At 38.3% G+C, this 20476-nt stretch overlaps 1 protein-coding gene across 1 annotated transcript in view; it reads left to right on the top strand.

The window, feature by feature from the left end:
* The first annotated feature begins 1140 nt into the window (after positions 1-1140).
* Positions 1141-20476, top strand: part of LOC117558877 (cell surface glycoprotein 1-like) — a 60573-nt gene continuing 41237 nt past the window's right edge. The window contains exon 1 of the mRNA XM_034235349.1: positions 1141-1192. The gene's annotated coding sequence lies outside the window, so the exon portion shown is untranslated. The remainder of the gene's footprint in view (positions 1193-20476) is intronic.

Here is a 20476-nt window from a genome sequence, read left to right as displayed (position 1 = left end):
TCCCATGTCATGGCCATTTCTACTGATCATATTTCCATTGTTGAGGTCTACTAGAATAGATTTATATCGTGCAATTTTCCAAAATCACATTGGTTTCTCATACAGCATCTCTGTATAGTATGTGTATTCACCAGGTATTCACTCTCTGTCCTAAATGGCTTGTTGGAGCTCCTGCCCCCCCCTCCCTCCTCCCTGTGTGCTCTGATTGGTCGGGACGTTGTGAGGCTCTTTGCTGCTCGCCGCTGCTGCGAGGAGCGGACAGGTTTCCGGGTCGGCGATACAGCGAGAACAAGCGAAACTCATCCTGAGCACATACAAACACTCACATCCGAAGTAAAAACAATAAGTGTGGCTTGATATTGAGCAAGAAAAAGGTTTATTATAATGCTGTGAGAATGGGTCTGCGGAGAGCATTTCTCCGCGATCCCATCTCGTCTATTACCAGCGTTCAGGGAGCTCTATGCAAGTCAATGGGGACTCCCTGTTAGTTAGCCAAGGGATCCTGGTGTGTGAGGTGCTCCGCGGATTGGTCCATTTAGGCAAATCCGGTCATTTGTTGTTGATGTGGGTGTTCACACGTCACAGAACTCAGGAAGCAAACAATGGAAAATGAAAAATCTCCAATGAGGCGTTCTGGGGCAGCATAGATAGACAGGTCTTTTCTGTGTTAGAGTTGTACTCGCTACAGGGTGTACTTTGAGGGTTTGTGACTCTGCAGACCGTTTACATGCATAAAAACCTTCATAACACACAAGGGGACGGGTAATAACTGGAAAAGCATGACATGGGACCTTTAATACATTTAGGTAGAAATACTGTCATGATCTTAGTTAATGGTTTTTCCTGTTTCCTGTTTTATTTTTGTAAAAAACAACCCCTTTGTGTAATGTCTGGTTTCACTTCCTGTCTTTGGGTTTTCCTGCATGTGTTTTTGTGATTGCTGGCTCCATTTTGATTTGTTATCCACCTGTGTCTAATCACAATGCTTCCCTTGTGTTTTACTCTCAGGCATTATGCTGGCAGTTGGACCCAAACACAGAACAAACCAGCAGGTATAAAAAACAAAAGAAAAAAGTTTTAAGAAATGGAAAGCTGGTTACAAGTAAACTCAAAACAGAGGAAAAGGAATCTACCAGGATGGCACGAGGAACACATGCAACACATCTAAGAGGAAACACGAGGAATGATCCAGGTAAGAACACACAGACTGACAGGTACACACTCTTCATACAAACAAATAGGAAGGCAAAAACACAAGGCCAGTCTTATGTTGTGAGTGGGGCAGGGATGAGGCCTAAATCCCAGATATTACCTTTCTGACACGGAACTGAAGCCGTTGCTCTTCTTTATGATGTATTGTGTGTTTTGAAACTATGGTTCATATTCACTAAAGTCACACAATAAACAAACCAATCGAGGCAGCAGGATCAGTCTTTTTGTTAATGGAGTCTGTTTGGTTTGAAAAAGGGATCGACGAATTGTTTTAGGTTGAAAAAAAAAAATATTTATATATAACTAAAAAGGAAAGAAAGAAAGTCCTAAACATGAAAAATGTGTAACCTAACTTTACTCGTCTAAAACAGTAGCTACTTGATGCCACAATATAACAAAACAAAACAATATAAAATAATTATATATTAATATATTATATTAGCCATTTTTCTTTAGAATGATTATTTTAACTTTTAATTCATCGAGTACACTTAGATGACAATGCTTCTGTACTTAATTTAAGGAAAATGTGTAAAGTAGAACTTTTACTTGTATTGCAGTACTTTAACAAAAAAGTATTGGTACTTGTACTTAAGTAAAGGATCTGTTCATACCCCAATCTTCTTGAGACTTGCATGCACAGAAACACACATTTTACTGCCGCCCACATGAGAAATATTACTTTATGGAGCAGTTTGTGCACACAGTACGGGGATTTTCTTTCTTTTTAAGGGTATTTTGACAGCAGCACTTGAGATTTTCCACTCAGGTAAAGACAGAGTAAACACTTCTCTGAAGTGACGTCCAAGAAGAGGGAGGCACTTTACAAATGTGAGTGTCCATGAAGTGTTAAGTGCAGGGAGTTTTTTTTTTTTTTACTGAAATGTGGGGGACAAAGCAGCCACAGTTGAAAATTGCTGCCTCTCACTCCTTTCTCTTCTTTTCATTGACAAACCTCAACTAATATGTATCCTGTTGTGTCCTCTCGTTGGCTTATTTGACCTCCGAGAAGTATTTAATATAGGCTCCTCATATAGAGAGAGATTGCAAATAAGAACACATTTTTAACCAAATTATGTCAACAAGAAAACATCATAAACAAAAAAATGTTTAGTTTCACAAAGCATTTATTGGCAGGCACGAAAGAAGACAGTATTTATAACTTGGAAATAGCAATAACGTTCGGTATGAGTAAAAGTTCTGCATTCAAAAAAAGCACTGTAATTATTAACAGTTATATTTTTCTATGAGAGAGAACTTTATGGAGTACAATATAAATGATGTTTAAGTCACACACATCCAATATATAATTTAAATTCTCCAATGTATTCACAGTAATCAGATATTGGGAATCTGTCCATGATGTTAAAGGTCCCATGTCATGCTTTTCCGGTTATTACCCGTCCCCTTGTGTGTTATGAAGGTTTTTATGCATGTAAACGGTCTGCAGAGTCACAAACCCTTAAAGTACACCCTGTAGCGAGTAAAACTCTAACACAGAAAATACCTGTCTATGCTGCCCCAGAACGCCTCGTTGGAGATTTTTCCATTGTGTTCTTTATGGTGACGTGACCATACCCAAATGGATCCATTGGTCATTGGCTCAAATCTGTGGAGCTCCTCACACACACACACACACACACACACACACACACACACACACACACACACACACTCTCTCAGTGGCGAAACTGTGACACACGCTGGGGGGGCGGGGGTGCTAGTGGAGCCTCGCAGCGGCAAAAACTGTGGCGCGCTACACTGTAGGTGCGCCGCATTTGGGGGTGCGGGGTGTGGTGGACTCATCAGAACAGAGTGGGCGAGCTGACCAATCAGAGCACAGTGGGCTCACAGGGAGGAGGGGGGGCAGGAGCTCCAACAAGCCGTGTAGGACAGAGAGTGAGACATTCAGAGATACTAGAAACCAATGTGAGTTTGGGAAATTGCACAATGTAAATATATTCTAGTAGACCTCAACAATGGAATTATGATCAGTAGAAATGGCCATGTCATGGGAACTTTAATTTCAGTGGAAGCAGTAATGAGCTTTGAGAGTAAATTAGTTTTGTGTGTGTGCAGGTGTCAAAGGTTGTGATTTCCCTGGACTGAAAAAGAAAAAACCCTTTTCACTTCTTATAAATCATAATGTTTAAGGAGCTTTTCTCTGATAAATGTTCCTGTCTGAGTTCTGGAGAATTCATACGAGTTGGAAGATAGACAGGAATATTTAAGCGCTGCCAAGATGAAGTTTTGGATGCGAAAACATGTTACTTTGGCAGAACGATGAAGAAGGTGTTGTTGGTGGAAGTCCAGATCTCATGGTTGTCTCAAGTCCAAACTTGCATCAAAGAGCATAAGTAAATACATCTTAATGTTGTGCTTGGTGGTGAGGAACATTGGTACATTTTAAAGAGACCTTTTTAAGGGAATTGTGTTTGTGTGTACACTTTGAAAAGAAACACTGACCTCGGTGTGATCTCTGTGCTTTATCCATGCAAATCAAAACACAGTGATTGTGCAGGAATGGCTGACACGCCTTGCATGAATTATGACGGCCGCTCAGGTTTTACCTGCAGGTAAGATAATTGATGGTTACTTGGAAGAGAACAAAAGTGTTTCTGTTTTTTTCTCTTCATCATTTTCTCCAGAGGCATTCTCAGGTTTACATGTATGATACATTGCAGCTACAAGACCATTTGAGCTTCACATAAGGCATACAAAGCATTGTAGTGTATATTGTTTTTTATTATATTTAACTACACTGCACATGTGAAAGCCTTAATATGGATAAGAGTTGTAAGTAGCTATAAACCAGTATCAGTGTTATGCTCTGTGTGAAGTAGATTAAATTATCTATCAAGTAAGACATTCATTTAAATCAAGAGATGGTGCAAAAGAGCGGTTATTAAACAAAAGATATTCAAATATAATATACAGACAGAATGAAATATACAGTGCCGGTTAGGAAATTCATAATATTTTGATTTAATAGTATGTGAGAAGAGGCAAACTGAAAATTCTCCAGCCTTGATTTAAAAGAAGGGACTACAGACTCTTCCAGGTATTTGGAGCATAACAACTAGAAGCTCAGTATTTTGGTCTTGGTGTCTCATAATGCAGCAATACTCAGGAATGTTTTTCTTTCCACTAAACCATTGAGGCCTTTACGGACCAGCAGCAGTTTCTGTAAACACAGCTCACCAGTCAGATATGTTCACAGACTCCAGCTGAGGCCTACAGCGCCCTCTGTTGGGCAGAACAGACAGCAACAGCTTGACTCAAAACACACACATTGTACACATGGTTTTAGACTATAAAGCACTTAAGCTGAAAAAATAGGTTGACTTCAACAGGATTTTAATCGTATATAAAGAAAAATAGTTTGTATGCAATCTATTTTTACACGGTCACATTTTTTTTGTAATATATATATCCTATATTTATATTTTAATAAAGATACACATTAAGTGCTATTAATTAATCATGTTTTTCTTGTGTAAATTGTTATCATGAATGAAACCACTGCCACGTATGCCTTTCTCTTACTCTTGTATGGTTTCAATTACAATTTATATTCCTATTTGTGTTTTATATATTACCTCTGATTATTTGTTTCAGCATTTGTTCAATTCTTATTTTTTCTTGTTTTAACGTCTACAAATGTAGAGCCATATTTCCTATTATTTTCTAATGCACGGCAGACCAACATGAGGTCACTTAACATCCCTCGACGTCCTCTAATCACACAAGAGACAAAACCGATTTGAGAGCCATAAAAGCATCTAACAGGCTCTAAATGAGGGCCTGAAATGTTTTTTTTACAAACTAATCTGTCTAATTAAGATAGTATCCCCGCCAATCATGCAGACGAGAGGCAGATTTCTATAGAAAGCTCGGGGCCTCTTCAAAGAGAGATTCCTCATCTATTTCCAGAGCCGAGCTGCCAATCATCCCCTCATCAGGCTCTCAGATTCATATCAGAACAGCTGTTACATAACCACATAATCCTCATGTAAGATGAATATACACACACACTTATAAACACACACTCTGCTAGACAATGAAGGGCCAGCAGCTGCCACACACACACACTTTCTGTGGAGCCAAGAGAAACAGAGAGACGAGGCTCTGAGATGCACCACAGTGCAAATGGCCTACTTAGAGTTTAAACTGGGCAATTAGAAACCTAATCAGGGCTCACTTTCTCACCCTGATGAACTTAATGAAATGCTCCTGTACTCGTATTCGTGGCACTCACACCGACTCTGATTCACGGGGCCCAACAAACAGCTGTGGCTGCCTGTAAACACCGCACATCACAATATGTCAACAGATGTGTTTAAAACTTAATTCAGCGAGAAGCCATTCAAACTCAAAAGACTAAAGTATTTATTATTTGCATCAGTTTACATTGGCTTTTTGGTGGAATAAGTTCTGGTAAAGGTGCTTTTCTTCACCACTGTGGACCTGAAGGGAGAGGGTGAACAATTATTAAGGACACCAGCTGCACTCCATGGTGCACATCAAAAAGAGTTTTCCAGCATGTAGGGTTGCATTAATGGCACTACATCATGTCTTTCAACTTTAAGGCAATTCCCAGAAAAGATGTTAAAACACTTTAACAGGTTCTCTCCACTGGACACGGACCCTACATTAAAAGCAATTAAGTGCCTGCAGGATATTAGTTTCAGAAAGGTAGAATAATAAAAATGTTCCCTTGTTGAATGTTAAAATCAGTGTTTTTTGCTGCATCTTGGCTGTCGCATACATTAGCTTGTTTCTCTGATCACTTAAAAATCCTTCATTCAATTCAAAATGTAGGTTAAATGTTTGACAGCTTCTGGCAGACGACACACTCTGAAAAATGTGAGATTGATGAAGTACACAACTCTACAAAATATGTAGATTAGTTTTATTCTTTTTAGACTTCTAGAAATGTTACAGATGGGTTAAAACGAAAAGTGTGTATATTACATGACAGTATTTCAAGTTCCCCTCCCTGAAACTAATTAAAATCCTCCCTTTATGAAGGTCATAATCACTTTCCCCCTCATGGGGTGGTCAGTATAACGCAGTGTGAACACAGACCCTCCTGTCCGTCACACCACTGCACCAGCAGCTGTTCCTGAAGGGAGTACTGGTGATACTGGTGTCACTGGGCTTTATGTAAATCCAAATATTTAGACTGTGTGGAGAAGATCCGATGTCTGAAGGACCTTAATGAGTTTTTATCTGGACAGGCAACTCATAAAGAACAGCTGTAAATTATACAAAAGTTTTGCAAAAGCTTCTTAATAAGACGTCTCAATGAAACATGCAGTAATAGCTCAGAGTGCTTTATTTCAGGTGTTTAAAATTGTTTTCCTAGCACTTTCACTTAAGAGAAGAGAAGATCAGATTAGTGTTTCACTGAATGTATGTAAGAGTTATTCTTCTTTAACAGCACAGGAGAAGATGCATTCAGTGCCCAAAGCAAATGCAGCTCCTCAGAGCAGCAGTCTGCCTTGCATGCTGCATTCAGGTGCAGTTAGACCATTTTTAAAAGCTTCAACTTCCAAGATGAGGTTGGATGCAGTCAGGGAAATTAGTTTTAAGTTGATCTCAAAAGCAGTTTAAGCAACAGAGTACAACCAGAATAAACGTAACCAAGTTGCAGGATAGTTTAATTTTGTATTTTTCAAATATCGCCTTACATTCAATGTAAGCTTTAAAAGAATACTGGTCAGTGCACATTGTTGGATATACATTAACAGGCAAACTTCACTCTCAAAGAAGAAACTCTGCATTACACAGCTGCCTGTATTGCATTACAACTATTTTGTCAGCATTTTGTCAAAAATATCTAATTAAATGTATGTCAAAAATGACAATACTTGCAATTAAATAGAAAAGAGACCTTGTTCGGCCTTTGAAGTGTGTGATGATGAATATGTGCAAGTTGCGAGGGAACTGATTTCTGTAGTATTATTGTCAATTATCTATTTAGGCCTAATCTTATTTTGGATCTTATTTTACAGAAATGTCTATCTTCCTGTAAATTCTTCTGTGTGTAAATACACCACAAACTCGAGTGAAACTGCTTGTAAGTATCCACTTGACCAATAAATCTCATGTGCAGTAAACTGCAGGATTCCCTTACCTCCCACGGCCCCTGAACGCAGCGTGTCTCCCGCGGTCTGTAGCGCGTCTCGCGGCCCCTGCACGCACCAACACTTGCGAGTAACAGCTGGCAGGAGACCGCGGCGTGTTTTTCTTCTGCGGTTCAATAATACGGTGTAGGTTTACCAGCTCTGGGGATGTGGGCTCTCCCTTTGTAACCCTTAAGCAGCGTCTTAGTGGTCTTTGTCTGATTTATATTTTAATTATCTGCTAAACTGCGGCTGAGGGCCATGTGGGAAAGAGCCGCGCGCTGACCCTGGCAGCTGTCAATCATCCAGCAACGAGCTGCACTTCATATTCATACACACAAAAAATATATCTAATATAGAGACCATTCAGAAATACTGCACAGCTTTTTTTTTATTGTAGTTGATTTGTTGTATTTTTATAGTTCTTGTAAACATTTTGTGTACAATTTTATTAGGCTATATATTATCTCCTATTTAACATTTGAGTGTATCTTACTGTTTTCATATGCACCCTACACCAATGCAAAATGTGTAAATACAATACTTGCAAGTTAAGTTACCTGATTGTGTTTCTCAAAAATACAATGTTAAAACAAGGATTTTATTTCATTTCAAAACCAGGTGATGCAGCAGTTGTTCTACATTAATTCCAAGAAGCAAAAAAAAGTCCTGCATTTAATGCAATCTTACTCGCACAACACTTTAACGTCGCAGCTGAGGTGGTTTTGATTTTGATGACTATATAAACTGCCAGCTTAATCTACAACAATAAATTCTACGAATCATCTGAATATGCAAAGTGACTAAAGCTGGCATAAGCGTAAAAAGTTCCCTTTCAAATAAAGTGCAATAAGGGTATAAAGTAGCAATTAGTTCAAACTTGTACAAATTACTTTAGTAAATATTCTTATTTACTGTCTTTTACTGAATAATACTGAGATTACATCAAAATGAGTGTTTAAAGTTGTGATATAACATGAATATAAAGTAGAGAAACGCTCAGTTCAATCTAAAAAAAGATTGTATTTGACGCCATCTGTTGGTCAGAAATCCACCTCTGAGGAAAGGAGACTCATGACGAGTGTCTGCATGTAATCACATTTCATCACAAATTCATTCATATTTTAGGGAATTCCAAAAGATATATGTTAATTTGTTCAATTAATTTATTTCATACAAGATTGACAAAATGTTTAGTCCAGTTCTAGATCAAAATTCCTTACAAAGAAATACATAAATAAATGGATCCTCAATATCCTTTGGGTAATCTTTCAGTGATAAATTGTTTAAGAATACATTTTCTCCATCATCATCATCATCATGAAGTAATTCAACAAAAATATCCCAAAACAATTAACTGCAGCTACTCCATAAATAATCTATAAGTGCAAAATGGTGGAAACATTAACCGCTAGGGTCAAATCCAAACATGTAAAAATGTGCCTTTTCTGTTATTTTGGTCAGTGTGATTACAGCCTCCAGACATATTGTGAGGCATTTGGAAAATAATTAAAGCTCAAGATCTGAAAGATTGGGTAAATGATGTAAACAGCTCCTTTTTTACATATGAAGTGGCCGGTTTAGATAAATGATTTTATTTTTCTATTTTTGTATCTTTTTGTTGGCTGATTCTCTCACTTCTATGTGTGCTTCCTAATTTTACTTTCATATTTATAATAATATACCAATGGCATTACATGTGTGTGTTTGGCTTATTCTTTGCAGCCTCTAATTAAAACCGATATCTTTTATTTTACTGTGAATCCATATGCATGATTCTTGACTTGTGTGGTCCCCTTTTATATTTTACTTTTTTATTCTATACCAAAAGTCCAATACCTTGTGCTGTACGTGAAAACCTTCTTGACAATATAAACATATATTTTCATTTTCCAACAATGTGTATTATAAGATTTTTCTGCCATATAAAATCATAAAACCTTAAATGAAAAACTTATGAATAAACAATTAGATTATTGTGCACCAAAAGTCAATTTCCTTATTCACACATTTTGTATTTTTGAATTTCTTTCAACAAATTCTACTCTCCTCAGATTTAGTTGAAATAAATAAAACCTAAAAAGAAAATACTGCTGAATATGAAATGCGACCACATCTCTATTTCCTTCCCTCCTTTGCTGTTACTTAAAACATTCCTTTCTCCACAGACGACCAACAGTCATCTCAGTAGCAGCTAATAGAGATCAAAATGTGGGGAAACAAAGAGTAGCAGAAACGTAGCTCAGAGGAAGCCCTCTCCTGCTGTCTGCTTGTCTGTGCTGAATATTAAGTGACGGCCGGATGATTTGTCCTTGTGTTTGTCCTCCTCTGATACTTCCTCTCTGGGCGTCACATCCCCCATGAAGAGGCTAATCTTCTCCCAGCGGGGATCCTCCCGATGAAGAGCTGAGAAAAAACACTCAGACATACGAGCCATTGTCCCGAGTCAATACAGACCTGCAGTCTGCAGCCTCAGACCTCCATTTAACATTTAGGCGGTTTTCTTTTTAATTCTGCCTTTTAAAGTCAGATTGTTATTTATAATATGCTGCAGCTTTTTCAGCATTCATATTGTTTACACTACAACAATATTCTAGGCTTCCACTTATGGAAGTATAACTTAAAAAACAAAACATATTTGCTTCTCATTTAGTGTATACATTATTTCTGAAACATGTTTTCCATTTTAAAATTGTTATATAGGAACAATGGACTTGTTTTTTGTATATATTATACATATGTTTTTTGTATTTGAAACAAATAACAGGTCAAATGTACTAAAGTAGGCAGGACAAATAACCAGTCATAGCAAGATGAGTAAAGGAAGTCATGCAACACATGGGAATATGTTTCAATGCTCAAATAAACTAAAGTTCATACATATTCTTAAAAGTTGAGAAAGGTCAAAGTTCAACTACAGATTTTTATACTTTATATGTTGTACCAGCTTTTTTGAAGAAACTAACTAACTAACTAAATAACTATCTAAAACCAGCGTCAATTGACCCCAAAATTGTCTGGACTTAAAAATTGTCAGCATCACCACAAATACCCAAAACTAAATGCAAGATGTTTATATTTGAAATGTAATAAATTATGAAATAGTGCATTACAGAAGATGAGGTAGAAAGGGCACACTTCATCACGAAATAGCATAAAGAATCTCCCAATTTGGGATTAATAAAGCATCCATCTATCCATCTATCCATCTATCCATCTATCCATCCATCTATCCATCTATCCATCTATCCGTCTATCCGTCTATCCATCTATCCGTCTATCCGTCTATCCGTCTATTTGTCTATCCATCTATCCATCTATCCATCTATCCATCTATCCATCTATCCATCTATCTATCTATCCGTCTATCCGTCTATCCGTCTATCCGTCTATTTGTCTATCCATCTATCCATCTATCCATCTATCTAATAGCGTATATAACACGTTCTGAACCTAATAGGATCTGCAGGTATTCTGGATTGTCTTTTCCCCTAAAATGTTAGTTTTTTTTAGCCACATTAACAACAACAAAATACTTTGTTCCCTTGATACCTAAATGTGTGTAACACTTGATCCACCAACAAGCTTAAGTAGATGTCATTTTTAACACATCTCCGTGCACACAGAGAGAGAGACAGCGTGCAGAGAGTGATCAGCTCCCTGCAGCCTGGAAGGGATTGAACTAATACAGTGGAACAAAAGAGAGGAGCAGATCTAAAGTGGAGCGAGCAGGGCGAGTTTAACGGAGTCCCTCTGACTGTTTGATGTCCCCGGGGAACGCAGGAATCATGTAAGCCCCCTGTAATTTACTGTTTGGGGTTGCCTGGGTAGGGGTAATTCCCATGAGGACCTTCACCCAGTGTTTTTATAGAGTCTGGATTTGTAAAGCTGCTCTCGTTGAACCCCTGCAGGTCATGAGGTTAGAGGATCAGCGTGACCCTCCTCAGGACTGGGTGTGTGTGTGTCCTAAAGAAGGGAAAAAAATACATTTTCATGTAAGAAAATGTATTTTTTTTTATTAAAAAAAAGAACATGGATCACGTTGCTGTGTAAAGGACATGATCTAGTGGCATCTATTGGTTAGGTTATAGATTGCAGCCAACTGTATTCCCGTCCAATGGGGCAATTAGGTAGCATAAAGAACATGAAAGGTTCCTTAAAGAGCCGGAGTTATGTTCGTCCGTTGATGGCCTCTGTAGAAAGATGGCACTGCATAGCCTGCTCTTAGTACACGAGAAGAAGTTTTCTTCTCGTGTACTAAACCCCATTGTCAGTTATGTGTCAAGAAAATTAATACCACGTCACTGGAACTTTCATTTATTCGTAATCACCACCGTGGCTAGAGATTACCAGCTTCTTGTAGTTTTATTAGCGAGCAACCTTTCTGAATAGATAACAGCCTTCTAAACCATACCGTACCCCTTTTCCACTCAAATGAGTCAGTTTCTCTTCTTCAATAACGTTTTACTATTTAATGACCACTTTCTACTCTTCTACAAGAACTTTCTACTTTATAACGACAACTTTCTACTCTTTTGCTGCCCTTGGCTCTTGGTGCCTGCCAGGCAAATAGTCGGTGTCTGACTTTAACCAGATTTCAGGTCAAGGAGCATTAACAGCAGAAACATGAAAAACATGTTTGTAATCGGGCCCTGCTCCGAGTCCGAACCCCACCCCCCAGAACTTCCTTGGTGGAAAAGCAATATTTTAGCTTTAGCATGCCCCTTCCAACCCATATCTGTGATGGTGATAACTGCTGATAACAGCCATTTAATGGGCTGATATTATTTCAGGAGGATCAATATTTAGACATGATCTGTCACGCTCAGTAACCCTGAATAATACACCGCTGCATTCGCTTCTACCAGTGCCTCCATCCCTTTATATATTACAATTCTGCTAAACTAATCAGCATTGTACATGATGTGTTAAGAGGAATGCTAACTACGTCAACGAACTAACTAAATTGTCTTCCATAGCAAAGACCGAGGTCACAAAATAGCTGCTTTCTTTTATTTCTATTGGTAAGCAACCGTGTCAATAGAGGTAAACAGCTTTCTGAACCCACTATAGGTTTAGCAGGCCCCTTTTAATCCATATCTTTGAGACTGATACAAGCCACTTAATGGACCGATGCCAATGCATGGGCTGAATGCATTTACAGCTGCATTCAATGTTCTTTGAGCTGTACATCAGCTACACATATCTGCACGTTAGTTCCTTCCTGTTGATTACCCCTGACTATAAGCACAGTCCTGTTGCCCTGCACATTTCCCATGATGCTTCAGGGCAGGCCCGTCTGTCTCTGTCCCGTCCTCTCGACTTTGAGCGGCGTCCAGACGTGCCCGAAGAGTCCCGGCGGTTCTTAGCCGTCACGGTCAACTCGCGGCTGCAGAAGGAGAAGGTCAGGATTACCAGGGTCTGTTTGCTCTCTGAGGCCCGGCGTGACCTTCAACCTGCCCTCCAAACTGACACTCTGACCACTGCCACTCGGGTCAAACCCCCTGTATGTCCTCCGTGAGAGTGTTGTGATCTCACTCTATTTATCGCTTCAGGAGTAGATGGGTTTATTTGAAACATTAGCATCAGCAAACAGCAGCATTTGGTCGAATTAATCCTCATCTGTTGCATTTTTTCACAACAAAAACGTGGAGGTTTGTGGTGTATTTGCAGATTCCTGTGATGTTGATAATCATGAATACAATGAAGCAGCGTGCATTATTTGATCCACATTGCCTTAACATGCTGCTCTTTGAAACCTTTTTAGGATTAAGAATTCACTGACAAGTTTATGCAATTATGTGACAAAGTATTTGTAGCGTTTTCACGTCTAGTCGGTGTGATGTTTTGCTGTGAAACATACAGTAGCAGAAATGTTGTGAAATGGATACGAATGCAAATTAAGATGTCCAGTATATTTTTATAAATTTTTCACTTTGTGTCAACGATACCACGACAAGCAGGAGAGAATATATCATATTGTATAAAATAAAATAAACATATTTCATTATCAATAGCTACCATGTTAATTCTTAATCCTTGTATATTTTATAGCTTCTCCTCTTAAAACTCAGCAGATTTAATATTATGGTTGGTTGAATTGAGGACATTTCTTATCACCTGATTAAACAATAACATTTGACAGAGTAACATGTATTTTCAGGTCTTTTGAAAGCTTTTAGATTCCATAAAACATGTAAGAATGTGCCTTTGTACCTGCGTATTAGATTTATTTAAGGCTAATTATTTACTTCTTCCACCATCTGCATTAATTACAGCAGCCAAGAATAATCCTTCATTAATTAAGTCATTCACCGATTGTTTTAATTGATTGCAGACAATTTATAATTCCTGCCGCACAGTGTATTGTCTTAGTATAACTGCAGCTCATTATTTGTGTTTCTAGTCCATGAAAACACACATGTTCTCAACAATGAATCTATGTTTTCTGAGTCAAATTGTTTTCTTTATGCCGATGCAATTACAACATTATTAGAAATGTGCAAAGTGGTTCTGTGTGAGAGTATATTTCCAAAAGCAATGTGATTTGTTGACAAAGAGAAAGTAACCTTTAAGCTAACAAGGACATAATTGTCCGTGCCGGAGCTTAATGCGGCTGAAATGAGGACAGAAACGACGCAGCAGACATAAACAGCACTAATCTTCTGAGGAGATGGACTCTAATCTGAATTTCAGCAGTGGCCAGTGTCAAAGCCAAAGGCGTTTGTCCGTGTGCATTCATTGACAGGATCTGTGAGGTTATTTGTCAACACGCCTCGTATAGCTGTGGTAATCTCGCCTATACACTGATTGATAATTGATCCTTGTACAAACACTCTTTTGAGACACAGTTGCCTTTGAATGCCAAACAAGTCATTCTGTCTTTTTCCTCTCACAGCGGCTTAATCCGATAAACGAATGGGAATGAGTGTCGTCCTCTGCGGATTTCAACCTTTCACTCTGCCATTTGTCTCATATTGTTTACTGATGAGGCCTGAAGAATAGACGGGGTCACTTTAAGAGACGCCTGCTGCTTCGTTCACAAACCAAAAGTCGTACTTAGATAAAGACAAAGACTACTACGGATAGTATGGAAGCAGTTCTTATATCCTGAGCCTCAGTAAAAGTACTATTTCCAAAATGTTAAACACAAAGCCCCAATAATGTTAAAAGTTAAAGTCCTGACATTCAAATAATACTTATGTTAAAACGGCAAAGCTTCAGGAAACTGTACATCAAGTACCAAAAGTTAAAGTATTTGACTTTCAGTGGAGGAAGCAATACTCAGATGCTTTATCCAAGTAAAACTAAAACTACCAGGGACTCAAAATACTATAATAATAATAATAATAATAAAAGTTAAAAGCCTGAATTCAATGTGACTTTGAGGAAAAGTACAAAATATTTTCAGCAAAATGTAGGTAAAGTACTCCATGAGTGGTAAATAAGGATTTACTCTTTCCTTTAGTGTTTTATTAGTGTAGTTCTATGGAATTTAATTTGTATTTTCCAAACCTTTCCAGTTATTTTTGTGTTTTTTTCTTTTGTTTAGCAGGATGTCTAAAACTCAGCTTGACTTGGAACCTGCTGACGTGTTGTTATATTATCCTTACACTGAATACCCAAAGATAAAAAGGTGGCACACAAACTCAGATCTCCAGTTGACTGATCTCACTTTTACCATGTTGTCAGAGCATGCTCTGATGAAGGCCAACAGGGCTTAGTGTAAGCATGCTTCTTTTAACATGGCAAGCATTTCATTGATGTAAGTCAACTTAGTCTTGAAGATCTCTCTGTGTGCCAATGAAGCATTTTACCTGTTGTTATTCAACATAAAACATTCAATGTGTAGCACTACAAATAAACACTAGGTCCATTAAGTAGCTGCTGTGGAGCTCTCAATAATCTTGCCTTTTTCTTTGAGGATTTGTAACCCTAACCAACTTTTAATTGTCATACGTACACAGTGAAATGTAGACTCTGCATTCAATTAGTATATTATATATCTTCTATATATACATGACCCAGAGCAGCGTGAGGGTCCAGTTAATTGCTCAAGGGCACCTCGGCAGTGCTCAAAAGGTGAACTGGCACCTCTCAAAGTGCCAGTCCTTAATCAAAATGTGCTCATTTCAAGGACTTGAACCAAGGACCCTTTGTTTCCCAGAGCCAAGTTCCTTCAAATACGTGCCCTAAAATCAACATATAAGGTTACATGTAGAAAGGAATTGGAGGCAAACAATGCCTTAGAAATGATAAAACTCCCCACACAGTGAGTGTAGCAGAAGAGGAAGAATAAAACGTGTTATAGCTCATATTACATGTATATTTACGCGCTGCAGAGGCCTTAATGTTTCACCCTGCTGAGGTACATTTCTCTTCCACCTCCGCAGTGAAGAGGACGGGTCAGCCGGTGATCAGCCCTGAGCAACACCATTCATTTTTGTTTTTATTGTAATGTGCGACACAGGGAATGACATTTAACTTGTTATTATTTCCCAGAGAAGATTAATGATAAATTGTCCATTATTTTTCCTTAAAAGTGAAAGATAAGACCGCAGTCATTTGCCCTAAAGCCAGAGTGCCACCACTATGCAAAATGACAGCCAATTATCGGAGCCTAGTTTGGGATAATGACTTTACAATGAATCTTTTGATTGAAATGTAACTCGCTTGGCCTTGGGCAAAGTGCAGAAAAGTTACAGAAACAATGAGCACTATATAACTGTGTTGCTCTCTTTCTCTAGGTCTCCCTCCCTCTCTCTCCACTCCTCTTTAGAAATAGCTATAGGTGAAAGCCAGAGATATGCAGGGGGAAATTATTAAGTCGCACAGGGCTTGCAGCAAACATAAATTAGCATATTCAGGGTAAATATGCAGACTATTTACGATAATAGGACCGGATTATTCAATTCAATGAATGTTAAATAGATGAGAAAATGGTATGTGTCTTATCTAGTCAAAGCTTCTATTCATTTTAATCGCTTCCCAATTGAACTCTTCATTTTTATTCTCTCTCAGTTATTGTTCCCATTCCAGGCAGCGATGGCACCTATGGGTCCTGGGAGATTTCCCGCCGGTCACATGGTTTAAGTGGCGTTCACCTTATTTTCAGCGGAAATGGAGAAAGTCGACGTCACCCCGAGGCCAGCATCATGATAAGCTCCTTTTCATTATGCACAGGGGCCGATGCAGAACAAGATTAGCGGGGCCCTGTGTGCATATAAAGGTGGGAACATACAAGTCATCTAGATTAAATAAAAGAGCAGCACAGGCCCATAAACAAAACACATTTGCTTTCTTATTGTGCGCATTAAAACTTTAACTTGAATCAGTTTGACCGTGCATGTGTGTCTTTGAGTGTGTGAGTGTGTGTGCACCTATAATACAGCATTTCTGAGACTGCTGTAGGCTTTTCGTGTCCTTCACACATGTCATAAAAGCATCATTAAAGACAGAGTAATTATGAATCCTTATGTGGAACAGATTGAATATAATCCCTTTTAGGTATCAGAGGTTTTAAGGGGGTTATTTTGTCCCATAATGAATTGAATCAATGTCATTTGGTTGTCATTTCGCACTCACTGCACACAAAAGTGATTTCAGTAATGCATAGATGGATAAATTAACATGCATTGTCCTTAAAGCACATAAAAAGCCGTGTATCTTTCAACACTTTCTACCCGTCATTTGTTCCTGCTGAAGGCATTAACCTTTCAAGAAAACATCCTGAAATGTTATATCAAAAAGGCTCAATAATTAGCTAAAACAGCAGGTTACTGTATTTAAGTGCGTACGTAACTCAAAAAGATAGCAATAGTACATTTGTTTGGGAATATTTTAAGCATTGGATTAACCCACACTATGTATAGACACTAGCGTGCCATTGGGAAACAATTTCATTAATCCACAAAAGCTATTTGATTTTGGTCATAATTAAAACAGAGAGGAAAACACACATACGAAAGAGAAGCAGAAGACCTGTTTGGGACGTTTAGCTGAATGTGCAGTTGTAGTTCATGGAAACATCAACTGTATATATAATAGTTAGGGAAATAGTGCACAAGATGCTGATTCATTGAATGCAATAACGCAACTTTAAAATGAATTTAAAAGTAGAAACAATGCAGTCTCAATGTGAGGATTTTTTACAACGTATAGAAACAGCTCCAACATCAATACCCATTCTTTAGACATTTATTTTCAAAAAGTGAAACTGAGCGTTATTACTTAATTTAATGTGTTACATTTTGTGTTCTTATATTCAATTAAAATAATAAATCTAAGTGTCAATTGTCAATTCATTTTTGTCCATTTTTGTGTGTAACTTAAAAAGAAAGTAACTAGAATGATAGACTGATTCAGATTTTCTCCATCATCGACTCACATGTCAAAGTCTCCATCTAGTGGCTCGAAGGACGTCGTTTTCATTCAAACAAACTATCATCTGCTGCCACCTGCTGTTGGTGTCATGAGGAAAACAAATGTTGTTTTCATGTTAATGTTTTACAAAGATAAATGTAAACAAACTAAAGTGGTGAATGGGAAATACCTTATTTTTTTTAAATGCCTTATATCAGGGGTGTCAAACTCAAATACACAGTGAGCCAAAATAAAAAAAATGGGTTCTAGTCGAGGGCCGGACTAGTTCAATGATTATTGCAAAACGTATTGAAATGAACTTATTGCACATATTAAACCTGGAACTAACAAAACTTAAATTATTGCCTATAAAAACAACATTAAACATGAAATAATCAGTTGCATTAATTTCTTATGGCTCTATCTGCAGTCATTTCTTAGGATTACATTTTTCCACAGGCCAGCAACAGCTTCAAAAAAACAATTTCCCTCAAAGAAAAAACCAAACATGCCCTGTTGTCGCAAGAAAGAAAGTGCAGAAGGAAACATCCATTGAAACTCAGTGTGCTGCTCTGTGATGCACACTAAGCCAGATACTTGGCATCTCATCTTGGGTGCAAGGTCATCAATGTTTGGGGTCAGGCTCTGAGCTGAGGAAACCTTCAGGATGGAGTGAATGTGTGTGCAATATACCGGCGGGCCAGATCTAATAGTAATTAGAAATTATCCTGCGGGCCGAAATTAAATCCACCAAGGGCCTGATTTGGGCCCCGGGCCTTGAGTTTGACACATGTGCCTTATAAGGTGAATTACTATTATTAGATTGTGAATGGAAATCATTTCATTTCCTGGAATCTCTTCACATTCATTGCTTTGGTGAATAATATAAACTCAGTAGGAAAACTAACAAATATATTTTTGCATTTCTGTTCTGCTGTACAAATGTATATTCTTAGTGTTTCCTGCCTGTGTCACATGGTGGCACTCTGGCATCAGTTATTCTGCAGCTCACACAAATCACATTATTGTTGACAGGACTCCGACCTTAAACATCTTGTTGATAGGCAGTGTGACTGACAGTTGTTTTATCCTGTGTCGAAGATGCTTTATTGTATCAACGAATCGCCCCCGTTATGATTTCAATATAATGACCCAAGTCTTTATTCACATAAATCTAACCTTTGTTATGTTTGTTATAGTCTGAATCCTAATGTAATGTGCCCCTGCTGTCTTCGCCTGACACCTATGTGTAGAGGAAACTTCTGTGTAGCTATGCACCCGGGAGTCACCGACTCAGGAAGGAGACACGGTAGGAGCAGTAGCTTTGATGTCAAACACTGATGGTTTATTACGAGTTACGGCCGGAGGATTCACATCACAAGTCCAAGAGCCAGAGGTTCTGACTTCACGGTAGAGTTGCCACGTCAATTCTGGAGAGCCTCTCTCTTGCCAGCCCATTTAACTGGTTCCACAGAGAGTCATCAACATGTTTTGATAAGATAGCTTTAGATAGTTTGGGCACACTAAGTTACCAGTTTCCGCCACTTATGGCCTTGGATATGTCATGCCCTGGAGTCCTCAGACAACAGAGAAGGAAGTGTCCCAGTGTACCCACAATACAGACCATCTGTGACCCAGTATTGACCGGTCACAGAATGGGAACAATAACATTATTGGCTGAAACAGCCTGTGTCCTTAAAGGAGGTAAACAGACGTCAAGGTTTGTCCTGTATGTCACATCTTGGCGTCTATGATAATTATTTCCATAACACTATGGAGTGTTTCCATTTACTCTATCTGCATAAGGCTTCTCCAGGTTGATTACATTTAGAACTAATTAAAATGTTTAAGTAAAACACATAAATTCCTTGTCAAATCCTCAGTATTTCAATGCTGCAGCTGGTTGTGAAGAATATAACTATAGGTTGCTTAAAGTATGACCAGCCTAATAGTTTATAAAGTAATTATAGGTTTTATATATAAGTACAATATTATACTGCAAAGTGACTCCATGAATGTAGTGAAGTACAAATACCTTTAACATTAAACACTCACACTGTACAAGTCATAAATATAGCAGAGTAGCCTTCCCTTCCCTGTTAAAACACTAAATACTGTTATTTTGACAGGTCGTTTTGATCATGCCATGATCTGGGATGACATGAGGCAGCAGGAAGTCTCAGCAGGTAGCAGCTTTCATCTGCATACAAACAGAGGATAATTAAATAATGACTCAATTAAAAGCCTGCAATGGAAGCAGTTAACAGTAAACAACCAGCATATACAGTATCTGCGGATTATTCTTTTAATTTGCATTTGTTATGGGTTTTTATGTATTCATGATTAAGGGGGAACACAGCAGGATCCGCTCCCCCTCCCACACGCACTATTAAAAAAAAAAGCCCTGACATTAATTATTTGCTATTTTGCAGGCGGGGAGTCTGCCCTTTGAGCTAAAGGGAGTCATTTATCTCTTTGCATGATGCCTGAAATAAACCCACAGCACAATAATGAAGATGTGTGCTGCAGCTCATCTCAAACACACATTAATATCACAGGAGTAGTTTAAAAGAGCACCACATTTATTATAAGGGCTCAATAGCAGCTCTGCAAGTCGAGTGGTTTCCATCCACAGGTTGTCTTGGTAACTGTCAATCTTTAGCACCTATAGGAGCAACTTGATGTTAGCAGCCATCCTTCTCTTCTGCTGCGTTAAAAAGCAGCAGGAAAAGTCTAAATGCCGTATCGTGGGCCTATATAAATGTTTTCTTCCT

This window comes from Gymnodraco acuticeps, unplaced genomic scaffold, assembly GCF_902827175.1.
Source record: "Gymnodraco acuticeps unplaced genomic scaffold, fGymAcu1.1, whole genome shotgun sequence".
NCBI classification, from domain to species: Eukaryota; Metazoa; Chordata; class Actinopteri; order Perciformes; family Bathydraconidae; genus Gymnodraco; species Gymnodraco acuticeps.
Note: the sequence above shows the minus strand (reverse complement) of the source record. Positions and strands in the feature narration are given on the sequence as shown.